Below are 26,730 nucleotides of genomic sequence, written 5' to 3' on the forward strand. Positions count from 1 at the left end.
TCAGTTTTCTTGGGATGGGTGGTACAGATGAACAGGGCATTGTTCCTCTGTGGTTTCCTGCTGTGCTGCTGGTAACAGCCTGACCCATTGGGCATGACAGTTTGCCCCTGGTAAGTATGTCTAAAGTAATCCAAAAAAATTTAAAAAAATCTTTGGCATTCAAACAAGTAATTTTAATGAGGTTTACAATATAATTGCATTACAAATTCAACTTGTTTTTATATAAAAAGTAAAATGATTAAAAAATACTTTCATAGAATGAAAAAACCCACCAAAATATGCTAAAGAAAGAATTTAATAAAAAAGCACAGTGAAGAGTAAACCTCAAGTAAAACTGTTGAGTAGCCCACTTCCTACTCCACAAACACATAGCTTTCCTTCTCTTTTCATTAAATTGGAATTTTTTTTTTACAGTACCAGGGATGAACTCAGGACCTTGCGCTTGCCCTAGGCACTTGTGCCACTGAGCTATATCCCCAGGCCTAAATTGGAATTCTTAACCATCCTTAGTGTTATAAGAATCTGCAATTTTCTTTAAACAATTAATGATTGTGAAAATTAGTTTGTTCTTCTATCCCTCTAGGAGCACTAAATGTTATTCTGAATGTTATTAATGTAATATGCAAATGATCTATTTGGCTCTTGCTTCTCAGTTTTGGGTAACCTTGTCAATCAGCTTGTTTGCACTAATGAGTTATCTGATAAAAGCGAGCCTAGATACTGAGAAAGTCACAGAAAATCTTGACCTTCCTTCTCTAGCCTAGGCCAATATGACAGTATTTGATGGAAAAGGTAAGAACTTTGATTGACAGTCATCTGAAGTCAGCTAAGTGTTAATTAACGAGTTCTAAAGATCTTACTAGAATGTTTTCACAAACAAAGACCATCTATAGTTTTCAAATGAGTTCACTGGCTATTTGATCATTTGGTGGTTACTAGGAAGATAAAATTTCAGTCATTTTGAAGTGGGAATAAAGGGGTATGCTATGTGATATGCCAAATCATACAATTTTTCATAACTACATTATTTAATTTTTAGAAACATTTGGTATGACATAAACAATTACTTTTTAAGTGATTTTCTGTTAATATTCTTGTTTTGAGAAACTTCCCATTGAAGATAAATGGTTTTTATCACTATTTAACTAGAAAGAGAGAGAGAAAAACATCCCTTCAAATATCACTGAAGAATTCCTACATAGTAGACATAAAAATAGTATAAGTATAATGAATTTGGATGTTTATTTTGCCAGTTGTCATTGATTGCATCATTATGTTCATGTTTTTTGTACCTTGCAATTAGTTGTTTGCTTCATAGAATTTTACTTAACAATGTGTTCCAAATCCAAATCTAGTACTCTTAGTATTTTTTTTTACAGTTAAATGAATCTTCTCTTACCTTGATGTCTGCAATGACTTTTCAATTTCTAGTCTTCTCTAAAGTGTATGTGTCATTTTTCCCACCCATTCTACTACTCTTCTAATCGTACAATGTTTCTATGATAGTTTCTAACAGCCTGCACAGATTCCCATGAAGAAAGTTTAAATTCTGTTTAGATTTCAAGACCCCCTTGTAGATCTGCCTTCACATTCTCACGTCCAGGAGTGTGAATCTTTATTTTAATGATCATCTGTTGCCTCTCTCTCCAAAATCTCGTCCTTACACTAGTGTTGTTAGTCTTTGGTCTTGATAGTCACCTGGGCTGGAATATCTCCACTCCTGTTCCAAATTCTACCTCCTCTGAGAACTCTTTCTTCTTGACTGCTCCATATTAAGTTTTTCATTATACTTTCTAAATTTTTTGAGTATTTCTGCCTCCCTAATTTGGTATTAGGGAGAAAGAATAAATTAATCATGATTCATGATTATAAGTCTTCTCAGTCATTGATCAGTACATATTTTCCTTGTATCTTTATAAATAAAAAAGTAAAAATCATCTTAGTCCTTAGAAGTTTAGAACATTACTCAAGAAACCACCATTCTGAATCTAATTTTTAAATTTTTTTCTTTATAATGTTATTTTTAAAGATAAATGTTTTCTAAAATTATATTTAATTTTAATTATTTTTACCTTAAATTGTATTTATATACTCTTTGTGATCTTTCTAAATTTTAAAAGTTAATTGTTAAACTTTCAACCATATTATTTTAGCCTGACCATGTGTACTACCATGTAATATTCCACAGTTTATGCATCAACTTTCTCAGTTAACATTTGGATGTTTTCTGAGTTTTGCTGAGGGTAACCTTCCTCTATAATCATTCCTGTACCTGTCTCCTGTTTTTCATATGCAAATGTTTCTTTGGTATAAAGCCATAAATTGAATTTCTGGGTCACTGAGGACATATATGAATGTTCCATTCTAGTAGATAATGTGAAAGAATTTTCTAAACCAGATGCCAGTTTGTATGGACAGGAACAAAAATGAGAAATCCTAGCTACTCAGGAGTGATTGTCTAGCTGAATAAATTTTCAAGGCCAGCTTGCAAAATGTAGTGAGAGACCTTGCCTCAAAAAAAAAAAAAAAAAAAGTCTAAAGTGTAGCTCAATATTCCCTGAGCTCAATACCAGTCCTAAAAAAAGTCCTGCAGGTTGATATTGATATGCCTTTAGAGTTTTTGTATTTTCTGCCTCCTTACCCCCAAATTTACTCCAGTATGTGATACTTTATTGTGGCTCAGCTTTGCTTTTCTTGTATTTCCAAAGATGAAGATCTTTTTAGATGCTTAGTGAATATATATCTTGTCCATGAATTGTCAGTTCAGATATTTTTTGGGGTTGTATTATGGCTTGTATCTAGATAGTCTCCCAAAGCCTCAGGTAGTCAGGTAGGGGCTTTGCAAAAATGGCTGGATCTGGAGTGTGATACTGGGATTAAGGTTTTGTGATTATTATTTTAGTTCACTGATTGGCTTGACATAATTCTGGGGGTAGACAATGGGAAGGTCCACCCTTGGTGTGAGCGCTACCTGCCCTAAGGGTGTGGATCCTGAATGGAATATAAGGGACAGAAAGAGGGCTGCTGCTGTCACTTGCTGTTTGGTGCTTTTGCTGACCTTTGCATGCCAAGCACTGTTTCTCCTCTGTGATTCCACTCTGCCTTGGCACCCTGCCTTGTAGATCACTGATGATGAACTAAAACTTATGCAACTGTGAACCAAGTAAATCTTTTGCTCCTTTAACTTTGGGTGTTGGATATTTTGTCTCAACAACAAGAAAATAACTAAGATAAGTTGTTTGGAATCTTTTGATTTATTTTTAAGAGTTAGTTACAACACAAATAATTTCTTTATATATTTATCATTTATTTTGTGAATATAGTCATTTACTTTGTCATTTGTCTTTTTTCTTTTAAAAGTTATCTTTGGTTTGGTAAAATTGAGTATTTAAATATGGTTAAATTTATGAAAGTTTTCTTATAAATAGTTTTATATCCTGTTTAAAAATTTTTTCCTACATGAAGTTCTAAAATATTTTCTGTTTTTAATGGGATTTGAGGTCTGGATCTTGTTTAATCTTCAAACATCCCTCTTTTCCAGCTCTGGTTATGGAATGAGTGCCCCTTCATTCAGGAATGTCACTTTTGTCATGTGCTAGAGTTCTCTGTTTCTCCTGTATTACTTATGAGTTCTTTATTTCACTAAGGTTTGTGCATTCCTAAATTAGTATCATAGTATCTTCTTTTAAAATTATTATTACTCTTATTCATAATAAATTCCTGTAACTGGGAAAACATATACCACTGTTTTGAACTTCTGTCTCTAGTTTCAAAAAAAAATAATGTTGACATTTTACTGCTACAAATGCATTTATATTAGTATAAAATCAAGATCTACAATTTTGATTAGAACTGCTTTGAATCTGATTTTCCAGTTTATGTGGTTATCCTTCAGCTGTATCCATTTTTATACTTATATAATCGTGTATTTATTTTTTATTTTAAAAAGAGAAGAACAAAAACATCTTAATAACACACATACATTTAGAAAATAACACAAAAACAATATAAGCAATACAGAATCTCAGACAAGGTGACAGGAAATTAATAATGTATTACATATTGATATCTTCAGTTTGGATACTCGGGTAAACAAATATAGGCATATAAGATTGATCATACACTTAAACATTAACTGTTCCTTTCAATAGAGCAATAAAAGTCAGTAGTAACACTATGTTAGCTATCCTGTGTGTGTATGTATATATATATATATTTTTTTCCCCCTTCTTTCTTTCCTCTTTTCCCTTATCCCAGTTCTTTCCTTTTGAACAATTTCCTTCACTTTCACAATGTCTATTGTACCTCCTAGATTTTATTCACTCTTTCAGGTTCTTCCACTAGTGAGATATATGGTGTTTACACATGCAGTTCTCATTTATTTCACTTACAAGTATGGACTCTAGTTGTGTCCATTTTCCTACAAAAGCCTTGAGATTATCTTTCTTTGTAGCTGAGTAATATTCCTTTATATAAAAATACCACAACTTTTTTATTCATTCCTCAGTGGATGGGCATTTGGGTTGCTTCCAAGATTTAGCTATTACAAATTGTACTGCTATAAACATGGGCACACATATATTGATATGATAATTTTAATTCTGGGAAATATCCAGAAGGGGTATGGCTGGACTGAATAGGACCTCTAGTCCTAGTTCACCGCGGAATCTCCAATCTGATTTCTGCAGTGGTTTCACCAGTCTACACTCCCACGAGTGGAGAAGAGTTCTTTTTTCTCCACAGTCTTGCCAGCATTTGTTATTGGTTGATTTCTTAATGGCAGCCATTCTTACTTGGGTGAGATGTAATATCAATGTTGTTTCAATTTGCATTCCATGAATGACTAATGATGTTGAACAATTTCTCATGTTTTATTTGACATTTGTAGTTCTTTATCTGAGAAATGTGTGCTCAACTCCAATGACCATTTTTGTACTGGGTCTTTGAATTTTAGGGGCTGATGTTCTCTATTCTTTATGTATTCTAGATAGGAGTCCTCTGTCTGAGGGACAGTCAGCCAGAATTTTTTCCCAATTTGTGGGTCTTGTTTTCACTCTGCTGGTGATTTCTTTAGATGTGCAGAAACTTTTCAGTAGCATGAGATCCCAGTTGTTGACTCTTTGAAGTATTTCCTGTGCAGCTTGGCTTTTGTTCATGAACTCTCTGCATACTCCTGTGTCTTCAAGCTTTTTACCTACTTTCTCTTCCAGTAGATTTAGTGTTTCTATTTTAATATTTAGATCTGTAATCCATTTTGACTTCAATTTAGTGATGGTGATAGACATGGGTCTAGTTTCAGTCTTCGGCCTGTGACAAGCCAGTTTTTCCAGTACCATTTATTAAAGAGGCTATCTTTCTCCCAGTGAACTTGTTTGGCCCCTTTGTCAAAGATAAGGTGGCTTAGTATGTTTGTGATTATGGCTGCATCTTCCAGTCTATTCCACTGATCCTCAGGTCTGTTTTTTTGCCATTACCATATTGATTTTATCACAGTAGCTTTGTAGTATAATTTCAAATCAGGGATTGTGATGCCACCTGACTTGTCTTTCTTGCCCAGGATTGCTTTTACTATTCTGGGTCTCTTCTGGTTCCAGACGAATTTTACAAAAGTTTCCTCTAGACCTGTGATGTATTCTCATGGTATTTTAATTGGTATTGCATTGAATCTGTACAACTATTTAGGAGGTATGGCCATTTTCACAATATTTGTTCTTCCTATCCATGAGCAAGGAATATCTTTCCGTTTTCTGAAATCCTCTTTGATCTCTTTTTCAGAGTACTGTAGTTTTCACTGTATAGATGTTTTACTTCTTTTGTTAGAGTGATTCCTAGATTTTTTAATTTTTTGGATGCTATTGTAAAAGGTATGTTTTCCTTAGTTTCTCTCTAAGTATGTTTGTTGTTTGTGTACAGGAATGCTACTGATTTTTGAGTGTTGACTTTGTATCTAGCTACACTACTGAATTTGTTGATTAATTCTAGGAGTCTTCTGGTGGAGTTTTTGGGATCTTCCATGTAGAGTATCATGGCATCTGGGAATAATGATAATTTCACTTCTTCCTTTCCTATTCTTATTCCTTTTATATCTCTCTCTTGTCTAATTGCTCTGGCTAATGTTTCCAGAACTATGTTGAATAGAAGTGGTGACAGTGGACATCCTTGTCTTTTTCCTGATTTTAAAGTGAAAGCTTTCAGTTTTTGTCCATTTAGTAAGATGTTGGCTGTTGGTTTGTCATAGATGGCTTTGATCAGATTGAGGTAAAGACCATTGATTCCTATTTTCTGTAGAGTTTTTTATCATGAGTGTATGTTGGACTCCGTCAAAAGCTTTTTCTGCATCCATTGAGATGATTATGTTATTTTTTCTCTTTGGCTGTGTTGATATGGTGTATTACATTGATTTATTTGTTTGTATTAAACCATCCCTGTATCCCTGGAATGAATCCTACTTGATCATGGTGTATTACCTTCTTGATGATTTGCTGAGTTCTGTCTGATAGTATTTTATTGAGTATCTTTGCATCTATTTTCATTACGAAGATTGGGCTACAGTGCTCTTTTTTGGTTGGGTCTTTCTTTGATTTTGGTATCAATATAATACTTGCCTCCAGAAATGAGTTAGGGAGAGTTGCTTCCTTTTCAGTTTCAAGAAAGAGTTTGAGAACTGTAGGCATTAAATCTTCTGTGTATGTCTTGTAGAATGCAGCTATGAATCCATCTGTACCTGGCCTTTTCTTTGCCAGTAGGTTTTTAACAGCAGTTTCAATTTCCATAATTGATATTGGGTTATTCAAGATTTTTATATCTTCTTGATTCAACTTTGGTAATTCATACTTATCTAGGAATCTGTCCATTTCTTCTGTGCTTCCTATCCTATGGGAGTAAACAATTTCAAAGGAGGTATTGATGACCTTCTGAATTTCTATAGCACCTGTGGTGATTTTGCCTTTTTCATTCATTATTGCAGGAATTTGAGTCTTTTCTTTCCTTTTTTTGTTCAAGTTGGCTAAGGGTTTATCAATTTTATTTATTCTTTCAAAGAACCAACTCTTTCATCATTAATTCTTTGTAATGTTTTCTTTCTCTTTATTGCATTTATTACTGCCCTGATCTTTATAATTTCCTCCCTTCTTTGGGATTTGGGCTTGAGTTGTTCTTCTTTTTCTAAAAAATTGAGGTATAGAATTAAGCTATTTAATTGTTCTCATTCTGTTTTCCTAATATGTGAGTTCACTGCTATAAACTTTCTTCTGAGGACTGCTTTCTATGTATCCCACAGATTCTGATAAGTTGTATTAACATTTTCATTTGCTTGCAGATATTGTTTAATTTCTTCTGTGACCCATTGGTTGTTCAGGAGGCTATTATTTAATTTCCATGTGTTTATGTAGTTCTTGTGGTACTTTTTGTCATTAATTTCCAATTTTATTGTGCTGTGGTCAGATAGTATGCATGGGATAATTTGAATTCCTTTGCATTTGATTAAGCTTGTTCTACAGGCTAGTATGTGGTCTATTTTAGAAAAAGTCCCACGTGTAGCTGAGAATAATGTGTATTATGATGTTGTGGGGTGAAACACGCTGTAAACATCTACTAAGTTCATTTGTTCACAAGTTTTGTTCAGTTATGCTATTTCTTTGTTGATTTTTTGTCCCATTGACCTATCTTGTTGTGACAATGGGTTGTAATGTCCCCCATTACAATAATGTTGTTAGTTATTTGGTTTTTCATGTCTATTGAGATTTGTCTTATATAGTTGGGTGCTCCCATTTTTGATGCATACATATTTCTGATTGTTATCTCTTCATTTTGTAGTTTTCCCCTGACAAGTATGCAGTGTCTTTCCTCATTTCTTTTGATCATTCTAGGTCTGAAGTTTGAATTGTCTACAAATAGGATAGCTACCTCTGCTTTTTTCTGTTTTCCTGTCACATGGAGGATTGTTTTCCATTGTTTGACTTTCAGTCTATGAAAACTTTTGAGTTAAATGTGTTTCTTGTATACAGTGTATTACTGGATTTTGTTACTTGATGCACTCTTCCAGTCTGCTCCTTTTGATTGGTGAATTGAGACCTAGTCTATTAATGGTTATAACACATGTGTTGACTTATCTTTGTCACGTTATTTACCTGGTGTTGGTTTCCTACTTTTACTCTCTGCTTAATTGCTTGCTGTACGAGGTGGTTCCTTTCTGTTGTTGTTCTTGGAGTTTATTTATTTTTTTGGTGCTGGGAGTCAACCTTAGGACCTTGTGCTTGCCAGGCAGGCACTTATGCCACTGAGCTATATCCCCAGCCCTATTGCTATTCTTGGAATTGTGGTCATTTCTATCTCTTTCTAGAACATCTTTTAATAGTCTTTGTAGGGTCAATTTGGTGCTTGTGAAGTTCTTCAGTTGTTCATTGTTGTGGAAATATTTTATTTCTCCATTAAATGTGAAGGATAGTTTCACAGGATACATCAATCTGGGTTGGAGATTATTTTGTTTTAAGATGTGGAATACTTCACTCCAAGCTCTTCTTAATTTAATGGTTTGTGTTGAGAAATCTGCTGTGATTCTGATGGGCTTTCCATTAAAGGTGATCTGTTTCTTTTCTCTAATGTCTTGTAATATTCTGTTCTTTTGCTGGATATCTGGGATCTTGATTATTATATGTCTGGGTGTCATTTTCCTTTGGTTATGGCTAGTTGGGGTTCTATATATCTCACTTACATGTACAAGAGATTCTTTTTCCATGCTTGGGCAGTTTTCTGCTATTACTTCTGCAAATATTCATTTTATGTCATTTATATTGACTCCTACTATTTCATTAGTGCCTATTAATCTTACATTATTTCTCCTTGCATTGTCTTGCAGCTGTTGAATTGATATTTCATGGTTCTTTGTTACTTTTAAGAGATCACTCCTTTCACAATCTTTGGCTGCAATGCTGTCTTCAAGATCTGAAAGGCTATCTCTGGCTTCATTCAAGCAATTTTGCCAACTTTTGATGGAAGTTTTGATTTCCTGGATATCTCTTTGAATCTGTTTCATGCGTTCTAGCTCATTCCTATATCGTTCATTTAACATTTCCAACATTTTCCTATGCTCATCTAGTTTTTTATATATGTCTTCTTTAGATGTGCTGAGGAGTTCTTTCATTTTTATATTCATTTTTTTTTAACCTGGGGGATTATTTCTGATCTTATTTCTTGTATGGCCTGAAGAAGTTGTTTCTTTACTTCAGTTGCAATCGTTTCAGATATTTCAGGTATGCGATTTCCAGGTTCTCCTATGTCAGTGTCTCCTGGACTTGTTCTGGGTGGAGTTGAGTTCTGAGATTGCATTTTGCTCCTACATCTCTTCATTTTGGATGTCAGAAGGAAAGTGCTGAGCCATACACTTTCCAGGCTGCTCACTGAAGGGCTCTAGAGATGCCAGTTTTCTTGGGTGCTAGACTTATCCCAAGGTGGTAGATGACAGTGGACCATTGGGACCAGGATCCCCAGGTCGTTGGCGGGGTGCATGTCTCTGACCACAACTGTGATGGTGGGGAAATGGTGGCCTTTGTTACCAGGGTCTCCAGGATGTCAGTGGAAAGTATGTGGGCTTCAGTCATGAACCCAATGGTAGACAGACGGGGCCACTGCTCTGGAGTCCTCAGGCAGCTGGTCAAGGGACGGTGGGCCTCACCTCCCCACCAAGAGGTCCACAGAACTTGGGCTGCCCCTGTGCCACTCCCCTGTCCACAAGGAGCTGGCAGGGCCAGGCACAGGCCTCACCCACCAAGCAGAGGTCTACAGAATTTGGGGCTCCTCCCATGTTACTTTTTTGTCCAAAAGGAGCCAGCAGAGCACAGGTGCAGCCCTCATCCTCCATCAGAGAAGTCAACAGAACTTGCAGTTGCTCCTGTGCCACTCCCCTATCTGCAAGGAGCCAGTGGAGCACAGGAGCAGGCCTCACCCACCAACTGAGAGGTCCACCCATATATTGATTTAATAGTAGTGCATATAGAATCATTCTTAGTGGCTTATAAAAATAAACATTTGTTATTCAGTCATAGGTTTGGGATCAACTCGATCGCTCTGCTCCACGTGCCTCTCCTGTTCCTCTAAGTGCAGTGGAGCACCTGGGACACATTTTTCTCCCACTGATGGCAGAGGGGATGGTCATGAATTTCACTGCACAAGCATATTAAGACTCATAACCTGTCTAAAAACCACAACTACCAAAATATGTTTCATGGCTTCCCAAGAGTACACATCTATTGTGTTCTTGTTTTGACTATTATATTTAGTATACATAGCACTTTTATTTGCTTATCTTTTCTATTTTTTACCCTTTTAAATTGCTTCTCCCCTTTCATGTCAATTAATTTTTATATTGTACTTAAGTTTTCTGTTTGTCCATTATAATATCAGAATTATGTTTCTAGTCTGATGATATTCCATCTCTATTTCCAGTATGATGGTATTCATTCATGCATTCGTTCATTCATTCACTCATTCACTCATTCATCCATTCATTCATTCATTTGTATATGTATGGCTGCGCTCCCCAGAATGCTACATTATTTTAATTTGTGGCTAATCCCCAGTTTCTGTCAGCTCCAAAGAGCTTTGGGAAAGTGGATAATGAATTTCAGTGTGGCAACCTCAAGAAGAAAAAACAAAGCACTTCTGTGTATTACACTGTAATTCACAAGCCCTGAGGGTTTGGTAAGGGAACAGAGCTCTAGGAGAGGGACGTGACTGATTAGTTTCCACCTGCTTTCCTTAATACTGCACTCACATGTGACTACTGTACCACTGGGACTTTACTGGGGTAAATGCTAATGATTTAAGTGATGAGGTTTGGCAGGACACTCACCCAGGTGATACGAATGTGCTATCAGCATCAGGGAAGCTCTGCCTTTAGATTGGTACAGCTTCTGCCTTGGAATCCTGCTGATCCCCATTGTCACTTACTTCTGCCTTGTGAGGACAGTGTTCTGCTGAGAACGACCTTTGCTTGAGTATCCTGGGCAGTCCAAAATGATTTCATCAAAAAAATGATTTCATTAAAAGTAATATAACTTCCCTGTATCCTTAATTTCTTATTCATATGTGAAATGGCACCTCTCACAGTGTCATCCTATGGAATGATAATGGATTGCACAGATTGAGGTGCTATTCAATAAAAACTGCTAAATAAAAACATTTGAAAATTGTTGTGAGTCAGACGTAGATTTGTGTTTTTGGGGTTCAGTGGACTGGCTCCAGTCACTGGTCCACGTCCTCCTGCTGTGGGGAATGATTTAAACTGACTTATAATGTTGTAAGTCAGGTTAGTCCCTACATAAAAGGAATTTTGTGCACCTTAGAAGGAACCTTTTTATATTTCTTTTTCCAGCTCTTTCATTCTAATGCCAAATGTCACTGTAAAACAAATGAAATGCCATTATAAAATATTTATTAGATTCTTACAATGAAATACTGATTGTGCTTCAAGAGCGAGTTTGATAAAATCTTTCAGACACTATTAAAATGATTCTGCCTTTCTATGCTTTCTGGTGGCGTAAGCTTTGCCTTTACTATAAAACATAAGAACACTAATTGACATGTTAAACACATGTATAAAGATTATTTGCAGTGTGTACAATTGTAGCAGAAGCGCTGCAGATTCAGGTACCTGTGACTCAGCACCTTTTTAGCTTTCTGGGTTGGCTCTTCCAGAACTCTGCTCTGAGCACCAGAACTGAGGGCCAGGCTGCAGGGAAAGGCCCAGCACTAACGTTTGTTAGTTTTAGTGACATGTATGGAATTAAAATTACTTAACATGAGGTCTTGCTTAAATTTCCTGTGGAAACACTGGCTTCATATACACTATATTTATCTATCTCTTTAATTTTACCTACTGAGCCTTGAAAAATGTTGTAAGGAAGCACAGGTGGATATGCCATAGAATTCCCATCCTTGGGCAGCTAACATTTACAGCAGTAGTGAAGGAGGTATCTTCTTGGCAGTGACAACTGATGCGTAGTGAGGATGTCCTGTATCATGAAGACATTGTGGCCTAAATCTCGTGTTTCTCTGGCCAGGGATTTTTAAATATAATTCTTTACCAGTGGAAATGGTGAGCAAAGATAGTGTCATTGGGAGGACACTGTAAGAGTTTGTTCCACTAGCTCAACATTAGGTGGTAGCAAGTGCAGAGGGAGCAGATGCATTATAAAAGGATATAATCTCCTGGAAGACATGTTTAAAGTGGGGGGATTTGCTGGCAGTGTCCAACTAGAAAAGTGAACATTAGATTATGCACTTCAAATAAAGGCATTGAAGATAGGGAAGTTAGAAAAGTGTTTGATGGATCATAGTTCAGAACAAGGCAGCCAACGTAATCCAGAGATGAATAATAGCAGTTCAGGTGCAAAAGAGAAGAAAACAGTTTTATTAGATTTCTAAAATACATTTGTTGTTGTAGTTGCATCTGCTCCCTCTGCACTTGCTACCACCTACTGTTGAGCTAGTGGAACAAACTCTTACAGTGTCCTCCCAATGACACTATCTTTGCTCACCATTTCCACTGGTAAAGAATTATATTTAAAAATCCCTGGCCAGAGAAACACGAGATTTAGGCCACACTGTCTTCATGATACAGGACATCCTCACTACGCATCAGTTGTCACTGCCAAGAAGATACCTCCTTCACTACTGCTGGACAGTACCAGTTGGTGTAGTGAGCCTGGGAAGCCAGAGTCAGAACCTGTGAAGAGGGGTCTCTTAAACCAAAGAAGGTGTCATTCTAAAGGGGCGTCTGTGACCAGCCATTGCTGCAGGAGAGGCTGCTGTTCATGCTTGGCTCATAGAGAGGTACAGCCACTCCAGAGAAACTAGCAGAAGATGGGGTAGGGTAAGAGAAGGAACACAGCTTATTCTTCCTCATGTCTCTGATTATACTTGCTCTACTTTTTTAAACTTTTTTTTTTTGTGTGTGTTAAGGAGAATAAAAATAATAGAGAACATTAAAAATGATGCAGAATTTGAAAAGAAAACAAGATGATAGAAATTGAACAAAGGTTATTATATTACATATTGTTGTCTTTAAAGTAGGTGTGCAGATTACCAGATATAAGAATGCAAGATTGGTCAAAAAATTAAGCATTAACTGTTTCTTTCAATAAACCAATAGAAATTCGTAGTGCAATTATCATAGCTATCACTTATATATTTCCTTCATTCTTCTTTCTTTTCTCCTTTCCCTTATCACAGTTGTTCTTTTCTTTTGAGAAGTTGCTTTCCATTTCACAATATCTATTGTACTTTGCCTATTTTATTTACTCTCAGGTTGTTACACTAGGGAGACAATATGTTGTTAACATATAAGGGTCTGATTTATTTCACTTAAGAGTATGGTATCTAGTTGTATCCATTTACCTATAAATGCCTCAAGTTTGTAGAACTCCATTGTGTAAAAGTACCACATCTTTTTTATCCATTCCTCAGTTAATGGGCATTTGGGTTCTTTCCAAGATTTAGCTATGACAAATTGAAATGCTATAAACACGGGTGCACACATATCACTGTGGCATGATGTTTTCAGTTCTTCTGAAAAAATAAGCCTAAGGAAAATAGCAGTGTCAAATGGGACGTCTAATCTTAGTTTACTGTGGAATCTCCAGATGGCTCTCCACAGTGGTTTCAGCAGTCTATACTCGTGCCAATAGTGGAGAGGGGTTCCTTTTTCCCACAACCTCTCCAGAATTTGTTCTTGATTGATTTCTTGATGATAGCCATTCTTTCTGGGGTGAGATGGATTCTTAGTGTTGTTTTAATTTGCATTTATAAAATGACTAATGGTGTTGAACATTTTTTCATATATTTATTTGCCATATGTATTTCTTCATGTGAGAAGTGTATATTCATCTCAGATATCCATTTTTGGACTTGGTCTCTGAATTTTGGGGGCCTGATTTTTAAAAATTCTTTATGTGTTCTAGATAGAAGTCCTTTGTCTAAGGGACAGTTGGCTAAATTTTTTCCTTATTTTTGGGTTTTGTTTTTACTCTGTTGGTGATTTATTTTGATGTGCAAAAACTTTTTAATAAGTTGAGATCCCAGTTGTTGATTATTTGAAGTATTTCCCATGCAGTTTGGTCTTTGTTCATGAACTCTGTGCCTATGCCTATGTCTTCAAGATTTCTACTTACTTTCTCTTCCAGTAGTTTTAGTGTTTCTGTTTTAATATTTAGATCTTTCATCCATTGTGAATTTAGTTTAGTGCATGTTGATAGAGAATGGGTTAGTTTTTATCTTTGGCATGTGGAGAGCCAGTTTTGTTAAAATAGAGAATGGGCTAGTTTTTATCTTTGGCATGTGGAGAACCATTTATTAAAGAGGCTCTATTTCTTCCAGGGAAAATTTTTGGCCCCTTTGTCAAAGATAAAGTGCCTGAATGTGTTTGTAGTTGTGCCTGTATCTTCTAGTCTGTTCCACTGATCCTCAGGTCTGCATTTTGCCAATACCATGCTGATTTTATCACAGTATCTTTGTAGTATATTTTCAAGTTAGGGATTATGATATCCCTGCCTTGCTTTTGCTGCCCAGGATTGCTTTGGCTATCTTGAGTCTATTCTTGTTACAGATGTAGTTTAGGAATGTTTTCTCTAGGCCTGTGAGGTATACTAATGATATTTTCATCAGTATTTCATTGAATTTATATAAAAATTTAGGAAGTATGGCTATTTTCACAATGTTATTTCTTCCTATCTATGAGCAAGGAATATCCTTCCATTTTCTGAAATCCTCTTTGATCTCTGTTTTCAGAGTACTGTAAATTTCATTGTATAGACCTTGTACTTCTTTTGTTTGATTCATAATAAGCATTTCAATTTTTTTATGCTATGATGAAAACTGTAGTTTACCTAATTTCTACCTCAGTGTTTTTGTTGTTTGTTTATGGGAATGTTATTGATTTTTGAATGTTGACTTTGTATCCATCTATGCTACTAAATTTGTTTATTAATTCTCAGAGTCTTTTGGTGTAATTTTTGGGGTCTTCTAAGTAGAGTGTCATATGATCTGCGAATAATGATAATTTCACTTCTTCCTTTTCTATCCTTATTCCTTTTATTTTTCTCTCTTGTCTAACTGCTCTGGCTAATTTTTCCAGCTGTATGTTGAATAAGAGTGGTGACAATTGTGACATCCTTGTCTTGTTCCTGATTTTAAAGGGAAAGCTTTCAGTTTTTGTCCATTTACTATGATGTTGGCTGTTGGTTTCTCACAGATGGCTTTGATTAGTTTGAGGTAAAGACCATCTATTCTGATTTTCTGTAGAATTTTTATCATGAATGAGTGTTGAACTTTATCAAATGCTTTTTCTGCATCTATTGAGATGATCATATGATTCTTGTCTTTGCCTCTGTTGATATAGCGTATTACATTATTTGATTTGTGTATATTGAGCCATCCCTGTATTCCTGGGATGAATCCCACTTGGTCATGTAGTATAAATTTCTTAATAATTTGATGCATTCTGTTTGCTAGTATTTTATTGAGAATTTTTGCATCTATATTCATTAGGGAGATTGGCTTGTAGTTTTCTTTTTTGGTTGTGTCTATCTCCGGTGTTGGTATCAGAGTAATACTTGCCTCCAGGAATGTGTTAGGGTGAATTCCTTCCCCTTCTACGTCATTAAAGAGTTTGAGAAGAATTGGCATTAAATCTTCTTTAAATTTCTTGCAGAATTCAGTTGTGAATTCATCAGGACCTGGGCTTTTCTTTGTTGATACATTTTTTACATTACATTTTTAATTTCATTGACTGATATTGGGTCACTCAGAATTTTTATATCTTCTTGATTCAGCTGTGGCAATTCATATATATCTAGGAATCTGTCTGTTTCTTCTGTGCTATCCATTCTATGAGAGTAAAGATTTTTGAAGTAAATATTGAAGATGTTCTGAATTTCTATAGATAGAAATATCTACAGTAGTGATTTCACCCTTTTCATTCCTTATTGCATGAATTTGAGATTTTTCTTTTGTTGTTTTGATAAGGTTGCCTAGGGGTTTATCAATTTTATTTATTCTTTCAAAGAATCAGGTATTTGTTTTATTAATTCTTTGCACTGTTTTCTTAGTCTCCATTGCATTAATATCTGTTCTGATTTTTGTAATTTCCTGCCTTTCTTGGGCTTTGGGCTTGACTTGCTCTTCTTTTTCTAGAAGCTTGTGGTACAGCATAAAATTGTTTCATTTGTGTGCATTCTGTTTTACTGATGTGAGAATTCACTGCTATAAATTTCCTTCTGGAGACTGGTTTCATTACATCCCACAGGTTCTGGTGAGTTGTGTCTGCATTTTCATTTGATCATAAATATTGTTAATTTTTTTCTTTAATTTCATCTGTGAGCCATTGGATGTTCAGGAGGGTGTTATTTAATTTCCATGTGTTTATGCAGTTTTTTCAGTTTATTTTGTCAATAATTTCTAATATCATTGCACTATGGTCCAATTTATGCGAGGGATAACTTCAATTCTTTTGCATTTATTTAAGCATGTTTTATGTGCTAGTGTATGGTCTGTTTTAAAGACTGTCCTGTTGGAAGCTGAGAAGAATGTATATTCTGATGTTGTTGGGTGGAATAGTCTATAAAGGTCTACTAAGTCCATTTGTTCACAAGTTGCATTCAGTTCTGTTATTTCTCTGCTGAGTTTTTGTCTAGTTTATCTCTTTGTGTCAATGGTTTGTTAAAATCTGCCATTACACTTGTTTTATTACTTACTTAATTTTTCATGTCTATTAAAATTTGTCTTATATAGTTGGCTGTTCTTGCATTTGGTGCACATATATTTATGACTGTTATCTCTTCCTCTTACAGTTTTCCTTTAACAAGTATGTAGTGACCTTCTTTATCTCTTTTGATTATTCTTGGTTTGGAGTTCACATTGTCTGCAAATAGAATAGCTACCCCTGCTTTTTCCTGGGTTCCTGTTGCATAGAGTATTGTTTTCCATCCTTTGACTTTCAGCCTATGAATTTTCTTTTGAGTTAAATGTATTTCTTTTATACAGCATATTGTTGGATTTTGTTTCTTGATCCACTCTGGCAGTCTGTTTCTTTTGATTGTGAGTTAATTCTATTTACAATAATGGTTATTACTAATATGTATTGGTTTACCTTTGTCATATTATTTTCCTGCTATTGATTCCCTACTTTTTTCTTCTGCTTAATTGCTTGCCCTGCTTGATGGTTCCTTTCTATGGTTGTTCTTGGAATTGTGCTCATTTTTATCTCCTTCTACAAAATCTTTCAGTACTTTTTGTAGGGTTGGTTTGGTGGTCTTTAATTTCTCCAGTTTTCCTTTGTCATAGAAGTATCTTATTTCTCCATTAATTTTGAAAGATAGTTTTACAGGGTACATCAATCTGGGTTGTGAGTTGTTTTCTTTTAGGACTTTTAGTATTTAGAAATACTTCACTTCAAGATGTTCTTGATGTGATGGTTTGTGTTGTGAAATCTACCATGATTCTGATGGGTTTTCCTTCATATGAGATCTTTTTGTTTTTTCTAATATCTTTTAATATTCTCTTCTTTTGCTGAATTTATGGGATCTTGATAATCACGTGTCTGGGTGTAGATTTATTTTGGTTATGGCTAATTGGAGTTCTATATGTCCCACTTAACTGTATGTGAGATTCTTTTTCCATGCCTGGAAAATTTGTGGTATTAATTTTGCAAAAAATCTTTTTATGTCATTCGTTGTGACTCTTGCTTTTTTTTTTTGTTTACTCCTATCAGTCTTATATTGTTTTACTTTGTATCATCTTGTGGCTCTTGAATTTTTATTTCCTGTTTTTTTTGTTATTTTTAAGAGATCTTTCCTTTCATGGTCTCTAGTTGCAATGCTGTCTTCAAGGTCTGAAAGTCTATCTTCAGTTTGTTCAAGTGGTTTTTCCAGCTTTCAGTGTAATTTTTAACTTCCTGGATATCTCTTTGAATCTGCTTCATGCATTTTGATGTTTCCCTATATTGTTCATGAAAGGTTTTCATTATTTTTCTGTGGTCCTTTTTTTAAATCTATGTCTTCTTTTGATATGCTGAGAAATTCATTCATTATGATTTTACTTCTTTTTTACTTGAGAGATTATTTCTTCTAAAGCCTGATATAGTTCTTTCTTTACTTCAGTTGCTATCATTTCACATATTTCAGGTGTGTGACTTCCAAGTTCTTCAATGTCAATGTCTCCTGGACTTGTTCTGGGTAGGGTTATACTTGTTCTTGCAAGTGGGAAATTTCATAGCAAGGCAGCAACAAGGAAGTCTGTGAAAGGTGGATTTCATGTTTCTAATAGTAATAGAGCCAATTAGATAATGGTATACATGAAAGCCAAGAGGAAATTCTGAAACAACCTAACTTTTGGTTGTAAAGATTTCACATACAGCATTGTATTCATAGTCAAGTATCATACAGTACAAATTACAAAAGAAATTCATCCTGCTAGGACAGTATACTAGCCTTTCTACAAATGATCTTCCTTTTGCCTGGACTAGAAAAATGAATTAAATAGGGATGTGATATCAGTTGCTAATAATACATCTTGTAGGTCTTTTATGGTGTGACCAAAGTTAAAAATTTCCACAAGTGTACAACATTGCATATGTTTTAGAGAATAGTGTGGCAGCATTCCAGATACATCCACTTGGCCCTTCTTATCACTGGTCAGGTATTCAATTTGTAAATTCTGGCTCAATAAGCATGTAGAACCAATCACACCTGAAGTAACTGCAGATACCCTGCAGTGTGGGTCTACAGACTCAGTATGACAGGAACATAGACCAAGTGCCATTACTATTTAAACTCTGCAAGTTTCCCCTTTGACAGTAGATTAAACTGGCTTTCCTAGAAATTATTGTCAGTTCAGAGGAAGAACCCAGTAAATCCTGGAGATCTTGACTATTTTATCTTTCCTAGCCAGAAGAAAGCCACATATCACTCAAGGAAAGGACTGGGAAAAGGATGGACTATTGTGGGATCCAGTTTAGATAATGCCACTTCAGGGCACAGTTTACTTGACATCTACTTTCCACTGCTAATAAAGAGATCAGTCTATTTATCTCCAAAGAGGTCAGCAAATCAGTACCATAATCTCAACTTTGAGTCATTTTTCCTGGGACTACTATCATCCTAAGTGCTGTAAAACTTAGGTTGTTTAAAGGAAATAAAAATTTAACTATTCCACAAATCAGTTATGTAAAGGAATGGATAAAAAGCATTGAGAGAGCTGAGAGAACCAAAACAGGGGAGCAAGATAATGAAGAACATGAATAAGCAGCTACTATCCTGAGATCCCAGAGAAAAAAGGCAAGAAGATGGTGTTATCCGAGTTTGAATCACATGTGCCAGATGGTGTGAGAATCCCTGCATAAGCTGCTCAATGCTGTAAGAAGTAATGCTTGGGCTTGGAGGGAGTCCACTCAGGTTGATGACATTATGAGAAAGGCAGGCTGGGCTGGCCCATTGGAAGATGGCTGTAGAGGAAAGGCTTGACAATGGAGGAGGAGCTTCACAGGCTGTGCTGGCACCTCAGAGAAGGAGGCCAGGACAGTGACTTCAAAGGCTCTGCCAAGGAAAGTGTGGACAGGCCAGAGAAAGAAGGGAGGCAGGACCACTTTCCACTTTCCCTTTCTTCTCTTGTTCTTTGGCTACTGCCTTTCACTGATAATATCAGGAAGCCAAAGTGTGTGTGTGTGTGTGTGTGTGTGTGTGTGTGTGTGTGTGTGTGTATATCTATGGATATCCAGCTCTGTCCTTACTCAGTAGAGAAATAATATTTAGCTGCATGTGAAGAGACAAGCAAATAACTGGTACAGAGAGACTTAGGTTGAGGAGAAAATCACTTCTTTGGGTCAAGTTATAAATGTGTATCTTTCTGTTTCCCATCATATTTGATATTATCATCTATTGGTGTTGTAACACCAAAGTGATTTCTTGGAGTATTTTGGTAGACTTAACATAATATAAAAATTCAGAGGAATGACAACTTGAAGATACCTAACTACAACAGGCTGTGAAGGATAATTTCCCAGATGATGACATTTCTTATCATTTAACATGTGTTGCTTTGACCATGAAGACTGAAAAAGTAGGGAATTTTTCTTTGTAACTTTTATTCTTTTGTGACTGTTATGTAGTAGCTGTCCAGAAAATGTAGGTTTGTCTACATGGCAATCTTCGATGCATTCAGAACTTGTCATTGTCAACTTGTTAGTTTGGTGAGAGGTTGGGTAATGATGACACTCAGAAGGAAGCCTGAAGAACAGAATAGCATATACATTCATGCACATGTCGTTGGAGGAAGAAGGGACACCAAAAGCCAGGGTGGAAACTTGCAATAACCAAAAATGCATATATTGGAGATCCTTCTAAGAAAATTGTTCTTATAAAAAAATTCATAACTTTTGAAATGAGAAAGTCAGCCAGCACTGAAAGAGTGCAAAACCCTGGTTCTTGAGGCAGTCATAGCGAATCATGTGGGGGAAGAATCTGACACTGGAGATGATACACACTTTATAGTTATAGATTTTCCCAATTAAAATAATTGCCATATACATCATATGTTTTAAACCATATTATAGCCTTATGGTGCATCCATCAACCCTCCCTTTTATGGAACAGGAACTCTTAAAAAGAGATTACAAACTTCAGGATGAGAAGATTGGGCTGGTACAATTAGTCATCTGACACAAGTTCAAAATGGTGGTGTGTGTTTTGTTGTTTGTCTGGGAGGATGAACACTTTCTTCTCCTGAGCAGTGACCATCTCATGCCAGAATGTCCCCACTCTTTGCCATGGACACTGCTCTGCTTCCTAATGCCTTCCTCCACTTTTACCTTAAACCTTTCTAGTTTTCTGGATTGATGAAAGATGACTTGATTATGTGTGTGTCCTGCTTCTTCCAAAAAAAATGTCTCCACTGCTGGCTGAGACCAATAACGTTATGCATTGTCTAGACTTAGGATGGGTTTCTGTCTTTCAACTATGTTGTTTCTTATCTCCTGCTCAGAGCACTATGCCTCTACTCTTTCTTTCTTGCCTGCCTGAAACACTAGATTCATTTTATTATCATCTTTTCAAGGAGTATTTCCTCCTGGTCTCTTTGCTTGGACTTCCCCAGGTAGAGTTTGGGCAGTGAATATCAGTGTCACAGCACTATTATTAGAAGACATGTTCTGTGTTCCTGGTACTGAATGTTACTTAAACCTTTACTAGCTTTATGCTACTAGGAAATAACAATAACCAAGATGAGGATTCATCTTTACTGAGTGTGTACTATGTGTCTGACATTTTTCTGTTACAGGCACCTACTCATTTAATTTCCCCAAGTTCTCCCTGAAATAAATAATGTAATTCCTCAAAATTTATCAGTTATCACATTCCATCTTCAGAATACCTTGCCTCTGGCAAAGGTACTAATATCCTGTATGTTAAACAGTACAGGAAACAGGCACAGAGAGGTGTATTATTTGCCTAGAGCAACACAGCCATGAGCGGTGGCACTGGGACTGGAAGCTCTCCTTTAGAGTCTCTACATGCAGGGCATCTGACATATTCATTTCTGAGCCCTTGGCACTTAATCCGTGTTTGCTGGTTAGAAATCAGTGTAAACTGAAGGAGAATGTTTGTGACAAATTGATAATTGTGCCTGTTGAGACTTTTTTTCTCATGTAAGAAGAGAGTAGAACTCTGTGAAGAGAAAACATGCACTCAAGATCTGTCTTAGGACACCAGGGTGCTAAACTTGCAAATTTTTGGTTGGTTATTTGCTCAAATTCTACTTCCTGGTGATGAAAGATCAGTGAGGTAGAAAGGATCATTGGATCTTTTTCAGGAATAGAGTGGCAGCAGTTTATGTTCTGTTCCCCCAAAAGCTGTCTCTAATTTATTGCAGAATTAGAATGCATTCTAGTCAAGGTGATCTCTGTGCTCACTGCTCCATATAAAGGACCATATTTTAACCTGAATTCTGATTTTAAGGTCAGGCAGAAGAGATATGGAATGTCAGGGTATATGGCCATGTGTAAAAATTCATAAAACTGGAATATCTTTATCACACATGAACCTCTAATAATTTGGATTAAAAGTAGTCATAACAAATTCTAACAAAATAAGCCTAATCATTTGTGGAACTGGTGTTTTATTATTTCCTTTTTGACTAATTTTCTAGTCAGGATCAGAGCCACAGAACACTTACAGGAAATTAATCATTCAAATATATAGTTTTGTTAAAGGTGACAATCCCATTCTTTTCTCTAGAAAATCTATGTGTTAGAAAGATAAAAATGTCTTAAAATTGGGTGAAGGATAAGTTCTTCAGAAAGATTTGATTTACAAATATACAGAAACTAAATCAAAGTGGGCCCTTCTTACAGGTGTTGGATAAGCATGTTTGATGGATGATTGAATTTGGGAGAAACACAGACAGAATGGGAAGGGGAGGGAGATCTCCTTGTGTAAAGAAGGAGGAGTGAACAGCTGTGCTTGGGGTAGGAGGGCCAAATTATGGGATTACAAATAAGCCCCAGGAAGCTCTTCATAAGCAAAGAGTGGTAAAGAGCTTTATGTGCCAAAAAATGCTAAAGAGAATTACTGAAACACATACCATTAGATTTGGTGAGAAGTAGGTCATTCCCTTATTTCCCAGGGCACTGTGTTTGTGAAGTTGTTTTCTGTTTCTCTTCAGGTAATCACTGAGAGGTATTTATGATTTACTTTGACTTTTCCAGGTTAAAAATAGAAAACATATGATTCAACTAGAGGGCACAATGAATAACAAAGTAGATAAGCATGTTATATTAGTGTATATCATTGTGCTGTGTATGTTTGGGACTTGATATTTTTCCTCTCTAAAGAAGTGATAAAAATTAAGCAAGCCAAGAAAGTCCCATTGACACATGTGTCGTAATCCCATTAAAAGACCACAACAACAAACATCATGTATGACGTTATTAGTTGGATTTTAGACATAGAGAAAGGTAACCAAGTATCTTTATCCATTGTTTGTATGTACAAGAAACTCAGGAGTGTTTCTGTCATTAAAAACTTCCCCCCAAAGGAAATATACACACAACCAAACTCAGAGTGCTATGTACTAAAAGTACGAATAGTTTAGATTAAAATGCTTTTGAAAGAATCAATTTCTCCAGTATGCATCACATTGCGAACCACAGTTTTGCTTCTTTAAAAGTAATAAAAGAAACAGCTCCTATTTTCCTCTCCAGAATGTTCACAGCTAATGAGCAGCTGGAGGCCTCACTGGCATTTAATAAATTCATTTGCAGAGAAGGTGGTTTGTGCTGCACCTCACTGTGCCTGACCTGAGAGCTCAGATGTGAGCTGCACATCTTACACCCACACTCTGGAAATTATTTATCCTATGGCCTTATCCATACTCAATTTCTGATTCATACCAAGTTTATTTAGTTCCTACTGTCTCCAACTGAATTAAACTTATAAAAAATCACACCTTTACCTGTGAAACTGATTGTTATTAGTGACTAGAAGAATATCATTCTAACATAATCAAAATCACATTGTGGATGCCACACAAAGCAATAAAAAATGAAGAGAAATTTTCTGAAATAGCAAACTTGATAATCCTATAGACATTTTAAAAAGAAATAATTAAGATACATCTGAATAACAAATAATTGTTCTATTAAAAAGCACAGCTGGCTAGACAAGAAAGAAAACAATATAAGGGATTCATGTGAAAATTAACAGTGAATATTGAATTTCCTGAATTTTACTTCCAAAAAGCCTGACATGCTGTTTTCTTTTGGTCTCCTTATTTCCCACCTGGGGTTAATCTCTTTAGTGTATATGGTAGTTCTCTCTTAATCTTGTAGTTAACTAGTTTTGTAGAAGCTTGAATTTTACGATTATTATAGGTGAGACAAAATTCAAAGCCCAAAATGAGAAGTTTAAAAAAACACTTAATTGTCTACTTACCTTGTCCTTTCTCCAAGAACTATATGTTTTCTCACTCCACTTTGGTTGCTCATGGACCCCATAACAGCAGTTCAATGGGTGCTCTCCACTTTAGCATTCTGAGCTATGAAAGTTTGCAAACACACTGTCTCCTGAAGACATATACAAGTCTAGTTCCTGCTTTGCTGAATGACAGCAAGTCAGTACCCATCAATGTGTATGGTCTAGCATGGGTTGGACCAAACCATATACACATATACTTATTTTAGAAAAGGCATTAAAAGAATTACATTGCTTTGTTTCTTTGTCACTGATATGCAATATATGATACACGTAATTTAAAGGAAGAGAGGTTTGTTTAGGCTCACAGTTATTGAAGTTTCAGCCCATGGTTGGCAGGATCAAATGTAGGAATTGCATGGTGAAAGGCCCTGCCACAGAAGAGAGCTGCTCATGTTATGGAGGCCAGGAAGCACAGAGAAGGTAGGAAAAAGAAGGAAATGTACCTTTCCAGGTCTTGTCCCCAAGAACTACTTATAAACAGCCCTACCTATAGGGAGCCCTTCCCAGTCCTCATTGTGGCCCAGGAAGTTTATATTTATAATCCCATGGAAAAATTATTGGAATTCTAGTGAGTTAATTCCAATCTACTACTTCCAATGCAAAAACACTAAGGCGTATTTGTAATTATGGGGAGCCAAGGGGTCCTAAATCCAGTCATGATGATGGCTATACAGAACAAAGGCCTCATCCCAGGGCTGAACTTAGGTTTTATTAATTCCTGAAGAAAGGAGTGGCTTGAGGATGAGTGACTGTGAGAACAGTGGTAAGTAGGTGAGTGCTGTGAGCTGCTCTAGGGAGGAAGCCTGAAATCACCTCTACAATATGCAAAGAGAAGGATGCAGAAAGAGAAATCTACATAACACAACTGAGACAGCATCCAAAGTTTTGGGGTCAGTGCTTCAGGTCTGATGAGTAATCTTTCAAGCCCCAGGAAGTCATAGCCTCTATTTTGAGGCTCCATCTCAGCTGACAGCATGGAGCACTGGCTCTTCATCCCACCTGTCCCTGCTCACACAAGGGAACAACGAGGGTCGGGGAAACACTGCCCGCTGTCTTCAGAGACTACCATCAACACCTTGGCTGGACCAATATGCATTGCTTACAGTGAACTGAAGGGAAATAGAAAAGTCCTAGCCAGCTCTGTATATGTCAATACATGGAAATAAGGTCAATTCAGCCAAAATGGAGACAATTGCTCCTCCTTCAAGGAGTGTAACCCAGGTGGTCCTCCACACCTACCGTCTCACAGCACATTCAGCTGCTGAATTCATTAGTGGAAGAATTCACTGATGAGTACTTATTCCAAAAGTGCCTCCTCTGAGCACACGAGGCTTTGGAGAGGCCTTCCAGATCCAAGCCATAATATATTTCTTCTGTTAAAAGAATTTAGTCAAGGGAACTCGACACCTCTTGGCCATAGAAGTAATTAAATGTTACGTTCTACCTCAAATCACAGCATAACACATTTTCTTGCAAGTGACTACCCCATTGTGAGGCCCTACATGGTGAAATAGGGAGTTTGTGAGAGATGGGTTACATAGCCTTTTACCATACTGTAACTCCTAAACAGATATATAATGGCATTTTGGCTCCTATAACTAGCAAAGAATAAATATTTGCTCCAGAAAGTTGGATGTCCTAATGATAAACATTCCAACATTTGAATTATAAATTGGTAGCCTGCCTGGTAGGGTTGATAGTGCCAGCTGGCTTATCTTGAGCCCATGACATTTGTTTGTCTTTTTCTTTCCTTTGAGCAAGTTATCTCTTAGCCGTCTGTCTTATAAAGTGAAAATAAATAGCCTCAATTCAATCTTCCATTTAATATATTGTTTTTCCCATAAAGTCATCATGAAACTCATGAATGACATAAGGATACTCATGACACAAATACAAGATATGATGTCTGACAAGGCATTTAAAATCTTAAAGGTAATTCATTGAGACTGAATAATACCTTGTATTAACTTTCCATTTGTTTTAGCACCTTAAATATCCTCTTGTCTAACAAGTGAAGTGGTTTCCGTTCATTGCACATGAATTTTTCTCCATAGCCTCAGAGCTTGCTTTGAAGGAGAACAAGAGCCTGTGTAGACAGCGCAAGATGAATAGCAAGGTAAGCACAGTCGTTGGGTTGGGAGATTTCATCATGTTGCTCACTTACTTGTTCAGTGGAGTAGCTTTTACTCAGGATGGAATGAAAGGGCATTCTGTGTCAGATCACCATGCTTGAGCTTCATGATTCAGGCAGGAAGCAAAGGATATATGTCACTGAAATCAATTCTGTGTGATTATTTTCTAAGTTTTCATGAATACTAAAAGAAAAAGGTCGGCTAACATAAAAAATGCAGTGCAATGGGTCCCTCAGGGACCGGGCACTGGTGAGGTCTGCATTATTGCTTTTTGATCTTCCATTTATCCTTTTCTGAATATGAATAAAATATACTTTGAGATTTAGTTTAAAATTAAGAAAAATTAATGATCCCCTTTGAAAATCAGGCTCTGCTATGCTATTAATCTTTAAGAAACTTAAGAAACCCTTGAGTCCACCGTTCTGTCTCTGTCTCTATTTCTGTTTCAGTCTGTCTCTGTCTGTCTCTCTCCGTCTCAGTGGGTTTAACAATCTTGTCTCTACCACTTACAGTAGGGTGACTAATAAATCAACATAACTTCATATTTATTTCATTAGTAGAGATACTAATCTGTGCCTTAA

This window comes from Chinchilla lanigera, unplaced genomic scaffold, assembly GCF_000276665.1.
Source record: "Chinchilla lanigera isolate Chin_1 unplaced genomic scaffold, ChiLan1.0 scaffold00001, whole genome shotgun sequence".
Lineage (NCBI taxonomy): Eukaryota > Metazoa > Chordata > Mammalia > Rodentia > Chinchillidae > Chinchilla > Chinchilla lanigera.